Genomic DNA, 12,416 nt, shown 5'->3' with positions numbered 1-12,416 from the left:
AATGTACTGGAAGTTCCTTCCTACAAGTTAAACAAATTGTATTAAGTGGTTTCTTTAATTTATAATGGCAAGGCAATTTTGTTCTATTGCATTCAGGGAGATAAAACTCGTCACGACTTAACACATCTGTGTTGTCTTTAATATTTTTACAGAGGGCCTGCACTCGCGGAGGACGTGCAAAGATAAAAGTGTTTGTTTGCTTGCAGTTGAACAATGCTTTTTGCATTTCAACATCACAGTTAACATCCACGGTGTCTGTCAGGTGCTTCTTCTGAAATGTCTCCCAGTCTTGACATAAGGACTTATGGGTGAGACTCAAAACAACTGCAAATATCAGGAGAAATGAGAATTTTGGAAACATTCTGGAAGTCGTGATCTGAAAAAGAAGAGCAAAGAAAATGATTATATCCTTTTTACCTTTGCTGACATGTAACACCAAAAATTCACCTGTAACATTGTGTAAATTGTTGTGCGCTGCAACACACTTGTGTCAGTCATGTGCAATGTGTCTTAATGTACGTAGTACTAACACATCCAAACAGTGGTATCTAAATGGGCCCTGAGAGCCTATTTACACTTCTCTGTTCCAGTGCATTGCAGTAATGTGTGTTAATGTGCTTGTTATTGCAATGGATGTCAACACACCTCAACTGTTAGCACTGTTCTGGTGTAGAACACAAGAGCTCACAAAATAGTGAATGGTATTGTACCATGTATCAAAAGCATTTTAACCACTTCAGCCCCGGAAGATTTTACCCCCTTCCTGACCAGAGCACTTTTTGCGATACGGCACTGCGTCGCTTTAACTGTCAATTGTGAGGTCCTGCGACGTTGCACCCAAACAAAATTGACGTCCTTTTCTTCCCACAAATAGAGCTTTCTATGGTGGTCCTCTACGGTTTTTATTTTTTGCGCTATAAACAAAAAAAGAGTGACAATTGTGAAAAAAAGCAATATTTTTTACTTTTTGCTATAATAAATATCCCCAAAAAATATATAAAAAAACTAATTTCTTACTCAGTTTAGGCCGATATGTATTCTTCTACATACTTTTGGTAAAAAAAAACGCAATAAGCGTATATTGATTGGTTTGCACAAAAGTTATAGCGTCTACAAAATAGGGGATAGATTTATGGCATTTTTATTATTAATTTTTTTTTTTACTAGTAATGGCGGTGATCAGCGATTTTTAGAGGGACTGCGACATTGCGGTGGACAGATCGGACACTTTTTCTGGGCATTTTCCGACACCAGCAAAATGTACTGGAAGTTCCTTCCTACAAGTTAAACAAATTGTATTAAGTGGTTTCTTTAATTTATAATGGCAAGGCAATTTTGTTCTATTGCATTCAGGGAGATAAAACTCGTCACGACTTAACACATCTGTGTTGTCTTTAATATTTTTACAGAGGGCCTGCACTCGCGGAGGACGTGCAAAGATAAAAGTGTTTGTTTGCTTGCAGTTGAACAATGCTTTTTGCATTTCAACATCACAGTTAACATCCACGGTGTCTGTCAGGTGCTTCTTCTGAAATGTCTCCCAGTCTTGACATAAGGACTTATGGGTGAGACTCAAAACAACTGCAAATATCAGGAGAAATGAGAATTTTGGAAACATTCTGGAAGTCGTGATCTGAAAAAGAAGAGCAAAGAAAATGATTATATCCTTTTTACCTTTGCTGACATGTAACACCAAAAATTCACCTGTAACATTGTGTAAATTGTTGTGCGCTGCAACACACTTGTGTCAGTCATGTGCAATGTGTCTTAATGTACGTAGTACTAACACATCCAAACAGTGGTATCTAAATGGGCCCTGAGAGCCTATTTACACTTCTCTGTTCCAGTGCATTGCAGTAATGTGTGTTAATGTGCTTGTTATTGCAATGGATGTCAACACACCTCAACTGTTAGCACTGTTCTGGTGTAGAACACAAGAGCTCACAAAATAGTGAATGGTATTGTACCATGTATCAAAAGCATTTTAACCACTTCAGCCCCGGAAGATTTTACCCCCTTCCTGACCAGAGCACTTTTTGCGATACGGCACTGCGTCGCTTTAACTGTCAATTGTGAGGTCCTGCGACGTTGCACCCAAACAAAATTGACGTCCTTTTCTTCCCACAAATAGAGCTTTCTATGGTGGTCCTCTACGGTTTTTATTTTTTGCGCTATAAACAAAAAAAGAGTGACAATTGTGAAAAAAAGCAATATTTTTTACTTTTTGCTATAATAAATATCCCCAAAAAATATATAAAAAAACTAATTTCTTACTCAGTTTAGGCCGATATGTATTCTTCTACATACTTTTGGTAAAAAAAAACGCAATAAGCGTATATTGATTGGTTTGCACAAAAGTTATAGCGTCTACAAAATAGGGGATAGATTTATGGCATTTTTATTATTAATTTTTTTTTTTACTAGTAATGGCGGTGATCAGCGATTTTTAGAGGGACTGCGACATTGCGGTGGACAGATCGGACACTTTTGACACTATTTTGGGACCGTTGTCATTAATACAGCGATCAGTAGACATGTGTATTTCGTTTCGTTCCAAATCGAAATTCAGACAAATTTTTCATTATTCAGAAATTTGTATACATCCAAATTTCCAAATTACAAAAGTTAGGAATTTAAACGGATCTGAAATAACGATTCAAATCGATAAAAGCGAACAAAATTCAAATCGAATCGAATTCGGAAACAAATTCGAAAAAATAGAAATCAAATTTCTAAAAAATACAATAAAATAGAATATAAAACAATAACGCAATAGAATAAAAATAAAAGGATAGTAAAGAATAGAATAAAATTTAATAGAATGTAATAAAATAGAACATGAACGTCTTCCGAAATTCGAATTCCGAATAGTATAAATTCGAATTTGAGAATAGATTAAAATATAATTCAAAACAATGGAAACTAAAATAGAAAAGAATAGAAAAACAATAGAACAGAATAGAATAAAATATAATATATATTATATTTTATTCTATTCTGTCCTATTGTTTTCTTTTCTCTTCTATTCTATTCTATTCTAATCTTTTCTATTTGAATTTTAATTCATTCTATACAAAATTCGAATTTCTTATGTAATGAAATCGAATTTGAATAGAAAAGATTAGAACAGATTAGTTTCGAATTCGAAAAATTTTTGACCGAATTCGAAAAAAGTCAATCAAATTTGAAAAATTGGACAAATTCGAAAAAATTCTACTGCATTTGAAAAAAATTAACCAAATTCGAAAAAGTAAACTATATATAACCATTTTCCAAGATTCGAATTTCATATAGAATGAAACTGAATTGGAATAGAAAAGATTACAATAGAATAGAAAATAATAGAAAAGAATAAACTAGAAAAACAATAAAACAGAATAGAATAAAATATAATATATATTAAATTTTATTCTATTTTATTCTAGTCTATTCTTTTCTATTCTTTTCTATTGTAATCTTTTCTATTCTAATTCAAATTTATTCTATACGAAATTCGAACTTCTGAAGCCATTTTCCGAAATTCGATTTTCGTATAGAATGAATTTGAATTTGAATAGAAAAGATTACAATAGAATAGAAAAAAAAAATAATAGCAAAGAATAGCATAGAAAAACAATAGAACAGACTAAAAAAAATATTATATATAAATAATTTTTTGTTATTCTGTTCTATTGTTTTTCTATACTATTCTTTTCTATTATTTTCTATTCTATTCTAATCTTTTTTATTCAAATTCGAATTCATTCTATACAACATTAGAATTTCGGAAGATGGATTCTGAAGTTCGAATTTCATATAAAATGAATTTGAATTTGAATAGAAAAGATTTGAATAGAAAAGAATAGACTAGAAAAACAATAGAACAGAAAGGGGAAAAAAAAAAAAATATATATATATATATATATATATATATATATATATATATATATATATAACGCCTCCCAAATTAGAATTTCGTATAGAATGAAATGGAATAGAATAGAATAGCATAAAAAAACAATAAAACAGAGCAGAAACAAAATATAATTTATATGTGTATATATATATATATATATATATATATATATATATATATATATATATAAAAAAAAAAAAATATATATATATATATATATATATATATATATATATACCGTATATACTCGAGTATAAGTCAAATTTTTCAGCACATTTTTTTGTGCTGAAAGTGCCCCCCTCGACTTATACTCGAGTCAAGCACTTTTCTGCAGCAAAAAATTTCATTTTCCAAACCGACTTTGGGGCCCCGTATCTCAGGGTCACTTAGTGACATATCCAAAGCTGAAGTTCCTAGCACTAAGTGGCCCCGAGATACGGGGCCCCAAAATCGGTTCGGAAAATGTCATTCTCTGCTGCAGAAAAGTGCTTGACATTTTCTGAACCGACTTTGGGGCCCCATATCTCAGGGCCACTTGGTTCTAGGAACCCCAAATTTGGTATGCAAACACAGTGGAACTGGTGCCATAACATATCCAAAGCTGGGGTTCCTAGCACCAAGTGGCCCTGAGATACGGGGCCCCAAACCCGGTTCGGAAAATGTCATTCTCTGCTGCAGAAAAGTGCTTGACATTTTCTGAACTGATTTTTGGGGCCCTGTATTTTGGGGCCACTTAGTGCTAGAAACCCCAGCTTTGGAAATTTTATGGTGCTAGTTCCACTGGGTTTGCCAACCAAATTTGGGGTTCCTAGCACTAAGTGGCCCCGAGATACGGGGCCCCAAATTCAGTCAACTGTGTCCATCTGCAGCAATGTCATTTCGGGACCCTTTGGGTTTAGAGACCCCAAATTTTGGCTGCAGCTAGGGGGCATCTAGGAACCCTTAACTACCGAGTTTGAAGTTCAGGGGACCTATGGCTGCAAATGGGCAGAGTGATGCTGCAAGTTGGCATTGTTGACCCTCTTTTCCACTTACAGTAGCTGTGCATTTCTCACCCTCGTCTTATACTCGGGTCAACAAGTTTTTCCCATTTTTTTTGTGGTAAATTAGGGCCTCGACTTATACTCGGAACGACTTATACTCGAGTATATACGGTATATATAAAACCATCTTCCAAAATTCAAATTTTGTATAGAATGAATTCGAATTTGAATACAAAAGATTAGAATAGAATAGAAAATAATAGAAAAGAATAAACTAGAAAAACATTTTATTCTATTCTGTTCTAATGTTTTTCTATTCTATTATTTTCTATTCTATTCTAATCTTTTCTATTCAAATTCAAAATCATTCTATAGGAAATTTGAATTTCGGAAAATGGTTATATATATATAAATATTATATATATAACCATTTTCCGAAATTCTAATTTCATATAGAATGAAATCGAATTAGAATAGAATAGAAAATAATAGAAAAGAATAGACTAGAAAAACAATAGAACAGAATCGAATAAAATATAATATACATTTTATTTTTTACTATTCTGTTCTATTGTTTTTCTATGCTATTCATTTCTATTATTTTCTATTCTATTCTAATCTTTTCTATTCAAATTTGATTTCAGTCTATATGAAATTCAAATTTCGGAAGCTGGCTTCTGAAATTCAAATTTCGTATAGAATGAATTCGAATTTGAATAGAAAAGATTAGAATAGAAAAGAATGGACGAAAAACAATAGAACAGAATAGAATAAAATATAATATATATATTTTTATTCTATTCTGTTCTATTGTTTTTCTAGTCTATTCTTTTCTACTCTATTCTAATCTTTTCTATTCAAATTCAAATTCATTGTATATGAAATTCGAATTTCGGAAGATGTTTATATATATATATATATATATATATAAATATATATATATATATAAATATATATATATATATATATATATATATATATATATATATATATATATATATATATATATAAAAAACTATCTTCCGAAATTCGAATTTGGTACAGAATTAATTCGAATTCGAATAGAAAAGATTCAAATAGAATATATATCTTTTCTATTCTATTCTAATCTTTTCTATTGGAATTTGATTTCATTCTACACGAAATTAGAATTTCAGAAGATGTTTTATATATATATATATATATATATATATATATATATATATCTACAGTGGAACCTTGGATTGCGAGTAACGCGGTTAACGAGCGTTTCGCAATACGAGCACTGTATTTCTAAATATCCTAACTCGGTTTGCGAGTGTTGTCTCGCAAACCGAGCAGGATTCAGGCCAAAGTGGTGTGCAGTACCGCTTTTGGCCTGAGGTGGGGGGCGCCGGAGCCGAGCGGTGCCGATTGCAGCCGAAGGGCGCCATTCAGAAATGCACGGAAAGGCCCGAGGACAGTTCGGCTGACCTCGGCAAACCTCGGAAAGGCTCATGAATGGACTCTTTCTGAGGTTTGCCGAGGTCAGCCGAACTGTCCTCGGCCTTTCCGGACGTTTCCGAGGCTCTCCGGCGCCCCCCCGCCTCTGGCCGCATGCGTTTCTATTGACTTCAATGGGGAAACTCACTTTGATATGCGAGTACTTTGGATTACGAGCATTCTCTTGGAACGGATTATGCTCGTAATCCAAGGTTCCACTGTATATATAGATATCTATATCTATCTATAGATATAGATATAGATATCTATATATAATATTTTTTTCTGTTCTGTGCTATTGTTTTTCTATGCTATTCATTTCTAGTAATTTCGATTCTATTCTAATCTTTTCTATTCATATTCAATTTCATTCTATACGAATTTTGAATTTTGGAAAATGGTTATATATAGTTTACTTTTTCAAATTCTGTCAATTTTTTTTCGAATGCGGTAGAATTACTTCGAATTTGATAGTTTTTTTCAAATTCGGTAGTTTTTTTCTAATGCGGTAGATTTTTTCAAATGCGGTAGAATTATTTTGAATTTGATATTTTTTTTCGAATTCGTTAGATTTTTTTTCAAATGCGGTCGAATCTTTCGAATTTGAATAGGAAACGAATGCTGAAAACGAATGTAACGAATGCAACAAATTTAACTAAACGAATTTAGTTAAATATCGAATTGAAACGAAACAAAACAAATTTTTTCATCCTGCACATGTCTAGCAATCAGTGCTATAAAAATGCACTGATTGCTGTGTAAATGACACTGGCAGGGAAGGGGTTAAACACTAGGGGGGCGATCAAGGGGTTAAGTGTGTCCTAGGGAGTGATTCTAACTGTGGGGGGAATGGGCTACCACTGACATCACAGCGATCACTACTCCCAATGACAGGGAGCAGTAGATCTATGTCATGTCACTAGGCAGAACAGGGAAATGCCTTGTTTACATCTCCCAATTCTGCCGCTCCGTGACATGATCACGGGCCCCCGGCGAACACGATCGCGGGACCCACGGGCACAGTCAAGGAGCTTGCGGCACGCGCCCAAATTGCGGTTTAAAGGGGACATACCTGTACGCCCATTTGCCCAGCCGTGCCATTGTGCCGCCGTACAGCGCTGTGCGCTGGTCGGCATGTGGTTAAAATGTAACAGAAAAAACATTAACACAACAATTGTTATCTCTGTGTTAAATCATTTTATTAGTTGTTGATCCTGCCAGTAGATACATAGTTTTTTCACTTTCTGTAACAGGCCAAATAATCCAGCAAAAGCAGTTACAGGGTGTGACAAACCTGGTGTTAGACCCTTGCCACCTTCACCGACTATGACAAATGACTAGTCATACTCACACCTTTCTGTCACTGATAACGATAACATGACAATGAGATGCTGAGCCTCACCCTGCACAAAGATTTTCCAGCTCGGGGGACCAACTTGTGCCCCCTGACTGAGAGTGATTCTCCCTGGGTTTGGTTAGAGGAAGTAAACCCTCTCTAAAAAAATAAAAATAAAAAAGAAACACCCTGCAAGACAAAGGCATAATGAGCTAGTATGCATAGCAAAGGTACTCTTACGACTTTGGCATGTTGGTCATGAAAAATTACAAAAAACAGGAGAGAGGGGAAGAACAGGTACCTACAACCCCTATGGAAAGAGAGGAATAGATAGCCTTGAACAATCTTCTAGCACTTCTCGATGAACAAAGATCTCAGAGAAGAACCCTGCCCTACAGGCCTGAGAAGACAAAATAGTCTATACATCAAATCAATGAAAATACCCCCCCCGTACATAAGTATCAATGGATTAAGGTTTTCCTTGACTTTGTCAAGAAAGACCTGAAAAGAATCAATTGGTCATGGCGAGGTCTTGATAACCTATCCACAGTTAAAAGAAATGTACCTCAGCCACGTGGCTGAGGTACATCGATGATATCCTGGTGGTGTGGATGGGAAGCGAGGAACAACTTAAGGAATTTCTGTTCGGCCTGAATGAAAATGAGAGAAACATTAAACTTACTTATACAGTCGACCATACATCTATTCCCTTCCTAGATCTACTAATATCCAATGGGGGGGGGGTAAAATTAACACATGTACCTACCGGAAACCAACGGTAGCAAATACCCTATTACAAGCCTCAAGTCACCACCCTGAACCCCTTATTAAAAAGATCCTGGTGGGCCAATTCCTGGGAGTTCGCCAGAACTGCTTACAGGACCAAGACTTCAAGGATGAGGCATGCAAAATGTTCCAGAGATTTAGGGAACGTGGGTACCCCCATAAGACCCTAAAGAAGAGGCATGTAAAAAAGCATGGTCAAGTGATAGAAACAATCTATTGAAAGTAAACGCTAAGTCCAAAGGACAAAGGAAAACTCTCCCCCTCTAGGATTGTTACCACCTATGGGGCACAATGGGAACAGGCGAGACAGATCCTCACCAACCATTGAAGTATCTTAACAAAATCCCCAGTCCTGGCAGATATAGTTGGCCCAAGACCACAGCTTGTAGCCCAAAGGGCATGCAATCTACAGGATGCTCTAGTTCACTCAGAATATATGAAAGAGAAAACGAGTAACTGGCTGACAGACCTGCCCCAAATTAAGGGCATGTATGCCTGTGGCCATTGCAAAATTTGCAGATATGTGGATAGATCTGCTGTGTTCACCGATGCGGATCACAATGTCGAATTTCAGATTAAGAATTTTATCAATTGCTCTGCTACAATAGTAATCTACATGCTGGAATGTCCCTGTCGAAAATATTATATAGGGAAAACTAAACAACAGCTTAGGGCCCGCATCAGTGAACACAGTAGAAGCATAGGGGAGGCCAACAGGGAAGATAGGGTAATGAAAAAGAAGGAGCTGACTCCCCTAGCGATACACTTTGCCGAACTCCACGGGGGGTAACCCTGAGGGCTGGAAGGTTAAGGGTATCCCTTAATCTCCCACCACGCAGAGGAGACTTTGACACTATATTGCCTCGGAAAGAAAAAATGTGGGTGTACAGGCTAAATACCCTTGTCTCAGGGAAAACAGAACAACTAAAAAATGCACAGTGTGGCGCTATTAAGTGAATACAATATAAAAAAAGTAAGCATAAATATTTAAATCAAAAACATCTCATGTGAGCATTTGTGACAGTGACTAGTGAAAAAGTAACACATATGTGTATATAGATGAATTAAGCATCAAAGGCAAAATCAAATATAGAGTCCATAACACCAAAAAGAAAAGTCCGTGATGGCAGTGTGTAAATGGTATACAGGTATACTTCTTGTATATGCAGGAAGATCAATTAGACCCGGTAGCCTGGTAGATGAATGGACCATAAACGACCAGAGGTGCACAGAAATTTAAAAACGGTGCCAGGACCATCACCAGAAGATATGGAGGCTTACCAGAAGTAGTGGCCTGAAATAGCATATGCTAGAACAGGTCAAGTAGGCTTGGTGACCAACTGGTCTGGATGTATTGTCTGGATAGATGTCATCACCACACCAACGGAGGGAAGGGGGGGAAGCAATCAGCACGATTTCCTCGAAAATAATCACACCACCAAGCCAAGCGAAAGATTCATGTACCATGTGAGAGATGAAGACACTCACGTAGTGTAATAACGTAATAACTTGGATTTATTAAAAATAGCAATAAAAAACAAACTCACATTTTGTGCAGATCAAACAGGCATGTAAATCGTATAGCGGTAGTTGTGAGGGGTCCACCCGACATGTTTCAACTAAAAAAGTCGTCTTCTGGGGTGTGGAACCCTCTCTCCCCACCGCTCTATTTATAGACAAAGACAAAGACCCCCCTTCTTTGTCTATAAATAGAGCGGTGGGGAGAGAGGGTTCCACACCCCAGAAGACGACTTTTTTAGTTGAAACATGTCGGGTGGACCCCTCACAACTACCGCTATACGATTTACATGCCTGTTTGATCTGCACAAAATGTGAGTTTGTTTTTTATTGCTATTTTTAATAAATCCAAGTTATTACGTTATTACACTACGTGAGTGTCTTCATCTCTCACATGGTACATGAATCTTTCGCTTGGCTTGGTGGTGTGATTATTTTCGAGGAAATCGTGCTGATTGCTTCCCCCCCTTCCCTCCGTTGGTGTGGTGATGACATCTATCCAGACAATACATCCAGACCAGTTGGTCACCAAGCCTACTTGACCTGTTCTAGCATATGCTATTTCAGGCCACTACTTCTGGTAAGCCTCCATATCTTCTGGTGATGGTCCTGGCACCGTTTTTAAATTTCTGTGCACCTCTGGTCGTTTATGGTCCATTCATCTACCAGGCTACCGGGTCTAATTGATCTTCCTGCATATACAAGAAGTATACCTGTATACCATTTACACACTGCCATCACGGACTTTTCTTTTTGGTGTTATGGACTCTATATTTGATTTTGCCTTTGATGCTTAATTCATCTATATACACATATGTGTTACTTTTTCACTAGTCACTGTCACAAATGCTCACATGAGATGTTTTTGATTTAAATATTTATGCTTACTTTTTTTATATTGTATTCACTTAATAGCGCCACACTGTGCATTTTTTAGTTGTTCTGTTTTCCCTGAGTCTACGGGTGTGTTGGCTGCTTACTTAGTTTGTTTAGCGCAGCGCTGTATCATATTTCCTGAAATTTTGTTTACAGTATAGACACTTAATATAGCGGCAGCGCATTTATTCCACTTCACTATGGATGTTTTCGAATATCGTGCATCTCGGGTAGTCAATACCGAAGGTGTTTTTGTTGCTTCCACCAATGACACAGAAGTTGGAGGATTGTTTATGAGGCTAAAGAACGTTATGGTTTCGGAACTTCACCTGCAATGGGATCTAGCCTTCCTAGAACAATATGTCACGGAAGGTATGATCCCACGCAGCCTTAGATGGGATGTCCAACCCCAACAGGGGGAGACTGAACTAGATTCCTGGTTCAAGTATTTTAATGATGCGGGGATCAAGTTCCTCAATTTCCTTATCAATAGGAAGCGCATCCGCCTCTCTAATTTAGATCAAGAAATAAGAGAATTGAAAGACAAACTACTTCCTCATAAAAACTCAGTTGAATATAACACTCTGTCTTCTAACTTGCAAGCGCATCTTGCAAAGGAAGACAGGGAACAAAAAATTAAAAAACATAAGAAGTATTCTCGTGATATTGGGGACTATAAGGCGGGTAAAGTGTTTGGTTGGCAGAAATCCATCGTAGCGCCCACCCCACAGGTCACTATGGAGACTAATGCCCCCAATGAAGCTATAGATGTCCCTCCCATGCAACCCCCTCCGGTTCGTTCTAAACTTACTGTTGAGAAAGGGCGTCCATATGGTGGAGGTCCTCCCCCACATATGGGACGACAGTCTAATGCACATACCCCTAGAAATCAACACAGGGGGAGAGGGCATCAGTCTAGAGGCAGAGGCAGAGGAGGTAATAGGGGAGAGCAATATGGTCATGATTATCAATATCGCGAACGGGAGAATTCATATCATCGAGATTCCCCGGTTCGCTACCATGACTCCCCTCACCGTCCATACTACCCTAACTCCTCATCACATTATAGACATCCACCAATTTCTACCTATAATAGATACTCCCCGCTACGTGACCACTATAATGAAAACGTTTATCCATTTCCAAATGCTGGGTATGATCCATCTCCTTATAGACAACCGTATCCAGACTCACGTACCACTCGGGGTTTTCGCGAGGACCCCTTGAACAGAAAAAGAGGTCCGGAAACAAGAGAGGGACCAGAGGAGGGAGGAGGGTCCAGAGAAGAAAAACGAAAAAGAACGTAATGTGTCAGGGGGTATTCAACTTGAGCAACACTGTTCTCACGCAGGAAGAGAAAGGTGTCCTTAATAAGGGGCTTAAGTTTGCCCCCCCACACAGATTCAATAAATTCAATACGTTCATCACCATTCACAAGTATATAAGAAAAATTCATGTTCAAAGATATATTATCTCGAACCCCACCAGGAATGTAGCCAGGGCGGCAACGTCAGGTACGGTACATTCCGATCTATCTAATCCCTCCCTCTTCAGCCCTCCA

At 37.2% G+C, this 12,416-nt stretch overlaps 1 long non-coding RNA gene across 1 annotated transcript in view; it reads right to left on the bottom strand.

Annotated features, from left to right (window-relative positions):
- Positions 1 to 1,207: 1,207 nt before the first annotated feature.
- The window catches only part of LOC141107862 (uncharacterized), a 41,186-nt gene continuing 29,977 nt past the window's right edge, over positions 1,208 to 12,416 (bottom strand). Inside the window, exon 3 of the long non-coding RNA XR_012235979.1 lies at positions 1,208 to 1,633. This is a non-coding gene — a long non-coding RNA (uncharacterized lncRNA). The remainder of the gene's footprint in view (positions 1,634 to 12,416) is intronic.

Source organism: Aquarana catesbeiana, linkage group LG09, assembly GCF_042186555.1.
Source record: "Aquarana catesbeiana isolate 2022-GZ linkage group LG09, ASM4218655v1, whole genome shotgun sequence".
Lineage (NCBI taxonomy): Eukaryota > Metazoa > Chordata > Amphibia > Anura > Ranidae > Aquarana > Aquarana catesbeiana.
This window is presented reverse-complemented; position numbering and strand designations above follow the sequence as displayed.